Here is a 3940-nt window from a genome sequence, read left to right on the forward strand (position 1 = left end):
AAGAGAGATATGCTTAAGAATGAGTTGTAGAGAACATTGCTGATAATATTGATTGTAATGCAATCAATTAGGTCAAAAGAGTTGGGTAGACTTTGAATCCCAATGGATGAGGCACTGATCAATTATTTTAGTTTTCATATGAAGAGATCATAGCTAAGAATCAAGAAAAATCTTAAAATCAAAATTAATTTTACTTTAAATGTATAAAGAGTATCATAGCTAGTCAATACTTGTTTGCATATGATCTTAATGTTTTAGTTAGCTGTTATTACCTAGAATTTCTTGTAAATCTCAGAAGAATTGTGACCAATCTACTATAGGGGATGAATATTGTAATAGAATTTCATTGAATGAATGAAATGTGAAGATAGTATCAATTTTTGAATCTTTTTATCCCTTAGGTGCACCTACCTTGGTTTTGCAGAGCCAAACGAGTTGAAAATCTTTATGATTTTGTTGAAGTTGGGTATAGATCTGAAGACCATATAGCCAAGCATACGAAGTAGCTAATCCTTGGGTTATTTTTATCTTCACCATCTTGGTATTAGGTATCTTATTACTTGGTAGTGAAAAACACAAATAGGATGAAATATGGATCATTGATCCTAATCTAGAACTTTCTATGATTATCTATTTACGAAGGGTTCTAACCTTAAATCATGATGAGTGAATCAAAGTGAGTGTGAAAGAACAAACAAGGTAAGTATAGAGTGAAGGAAGGATAAGTCTAAAAGGAGATTAGGAAGATCAATTAGAGCAAAAAAAGACATAATAGAGATATTAGATAAGGTGATCTGATTGATATTTCTAAGAGAGGAGATCCATAATTAGCTTTCAAAGAAAACTAAAGGATCGGGTACTAAATCACTTTTAGTAGATTGAGTCAAGGAAAATCTCTTAATAGAGTAGTTTTAACATACTTATTTAAATCTCTTAATAGAGTCCTTTATTGTAAGTGTAATATCCTTTAATAGGGTAAGACCTAATAGTCTTAAATGCTTTTAATAGAGAAGATCCCTCATAGGGTAGATCATCAAACATGGTCAAACTGTAGCCCTAATAGGTGAATGTTATTGTTGTAACAATAAATATTTGTGGGTTTCATTCCCACCCCAGTTTTACCTTCAACTTGAAGTTTTTCTGGTTTACAAAAATAATTGTGTTATGTGCTAATATTTTTCATGGATGTTATGCTTAGATATATTTCATTTGAAGATTACATATTTTATGAGATCTAAGATATGAGATGGATTAGGTGTGAATACAATAAATTATTTTATCAATGAAACATTTTATAGATCCTAATACACCCCCCACCCCTTCAATATCATGTTTCCCATTAAGATTTCCAATAATTGGTATCAGAGATAGATTCTCTTGAATGAATTCTAATAACTTGAGAGCACAAGATCTTGAAATGGAGGAATACAAAATGGGAAAAATCATTCCAGATGATTGAAATCCATATCATATTGCAATAAGTTGAAGGAGCAAAAGATGAGTTTAGGAAATCCTTAAAGAAAAGAAAAATATGGTTATTCAATAGAATGACACACTATATAAGGAAGTTGATGTTAGAGGATTTTGTAATAGTGGAAACACTAATGATATTGATATAGTAGTAGAAAATATACTAGAGAAGAACAACATTCTAAATAAAGAAGTTAAATAACTCAAGAGAGAATATGAAATTCAATTAGTAAGATTATGCAAGGTGAATAAACAAAAGAAGAAAGTTGAAGAACATAAAAGACAAATTTCTACTAGACTTGAAGAAAGATTATTTGATGTGTGTAAGATTAAAAAGCATCAGTTGGACATGATGAACCAATTGTTACTTGCAAATCAGGAGTTGAATAGAAAGGACAAGGAGATTCCAAATCTAAGATTATAGAGTGACGAAGGAACAAGTTGAGATATAAGAAAGAACTTTTAGAAATAATGAAAAAATCAAGTTAAGCTATCAAATGCTTTTAAGAACTAATGAGATCACCAAGGCCATCTAGTGATACTTCTAGTCTAGGATATGTCAAGCACTCTTCATCTACTAAGGAAGGAGAATCATCAAAGAGTGGTAAGAAAATAAATACAAAATCCAAAGAAAAACCTACTTGTCATCATTGTAGTAACTTGGACACATTGCTAACATATGCAAAGCAAAAAGGGTATGAAAAATTGTAAACCTAAGTTTTTGTAACTATTTTAATTGCAAGAAACATGACACCAAGCACATGAATGCAGGTCCAATAAAAGTGATGCAACTAAATTTGAAGGACATTATTATAACTATCAAAAATATGGACATGGAGCTCACAAATGTAAATCCAAATCAACATATAATTGAACATCTAAAAATAAAACATAGGCTCCCAATCAAGGCAACTCTTATTGTAAGAATTTGGTATAGCTCTAATACCATGTAATAATTTTCTTAAGGAAAGAATGAAATGCCAAGATCTAGAAGCTCAAGAGATAGCACAAGAGAGACAAGCTATGATCAAAGGAGAATGGATTAATTAGATAATTGGATGAATACATCATAGAAGTGCCTTGTATATAAAGGCAATCAAAATGACTAGGAGTCATGCAAAGAGATAAGCAACAACTAAGAACATGTCCACCAAGAGTGGATTATCCTCCATTGTGCATGAATGTATGTGCAACAATGAGAGGATAAGAATGTAAAGGTGTATCTCATAAAGAGATGTAGTAGACAGCATGTGCTCAATTGGAGTGCAAAATACTATGTTGTCTACATGACAACTCATATGAATATGCAAAATCCTAGGTGTCTACATGAAAACTAATATGAATATGCATTATCCTAAGTAAACTTTAGTAAAGTGTAAATAGTAAATAATTATTTACACCAACACTTACAATTGGGATTACATCACATGGTATAATTTTCATTATTGTGGGGAGTATGGGCACATTCTAATGAATTGCATCAAGACACATTTGAGAGATAGCTATAAGAAATGGTTGAATGGAAACCTAGTTTGTTTTAGTTGTCTTAAGGTTGGACATATTAGTTAAAATTGCAAGACATGAACACCAACCCCAAACAATGAAAGCATTAAAGGAAAATGAAAAGTTTAGATGAACAAAACAAGGAAAGAGGTAGTAGAAGTTGGAAGAAGCATAGAAAGAAAATATGAGATCACCCAATCCAATGGATCAAATGATCATACCACATCCAACTAAGAAAATAAGGTATGTGATACACTGTATACATACATGTAATATCATACATCAGCTCCTAATAAGTAAAGTGGTTAAAAGTCCATATCAACATGAATCAAGATGCATTAGGAAAAATATGAGAGAAGTATTGATTTAAGGAACATGTTTCACTATCAAGTGTCAAGCATCAGTAATACAGTCTGTATTGACCAAGCATTTCAATATAGACCAAGAGCTTACATCAAATGAGCTAATGTATTGAATGAATAAATTGGTATTAATCGATCACGGTGATAACGACTGAGTATTTGAATAGAAAGAGGCATGAAAGGCTGAAGACACCTATTGTGCACCTACTTGAGTATAAACATATTTATTGAAAACCTAAATGGATAGATTGAAAGTATATATCAAATTTTGGTACTCATTTTCATTTTACCAATCAATTTTAAAAGATCAAGCAATTCCAAGGCTATTTCAATGATACAACAAGTGAATCATGACATTCTATTGGAAAATTAAAGGATTGTAGTAAGTTAAACTTTCAATGCCGAGTAAGTTATTTTTGAAGTTATTCATTGAACCCCAGTTTAGAGATGGCATCATTTGTGTCTGCATCTATGAAAGAAATGTTGAAGGAGAGCAATAAGCAGATTGTAAGGAACTACCAATGACCTCCATAAAATTTCAAAGAATATCCAAATATTGCATTGAATTGTGATGAATTTGGCACCTTGACATCAATTCCACCAAG

This window comes from Cupressus sempervirens, chromosome 4, assembly GCF_028749045.1.
Source record: "Cupressus sempervirens isolate cs-2001-9-10 chromosome 4, ASM2874904v1, whole genome shotgun sequence".
NCBI lineage: Eukaryota > Viridiplantae > Streptophyta > Pinopsida > Cupressales > Cupressaceae > Cupressus > Cupressus sempervirens.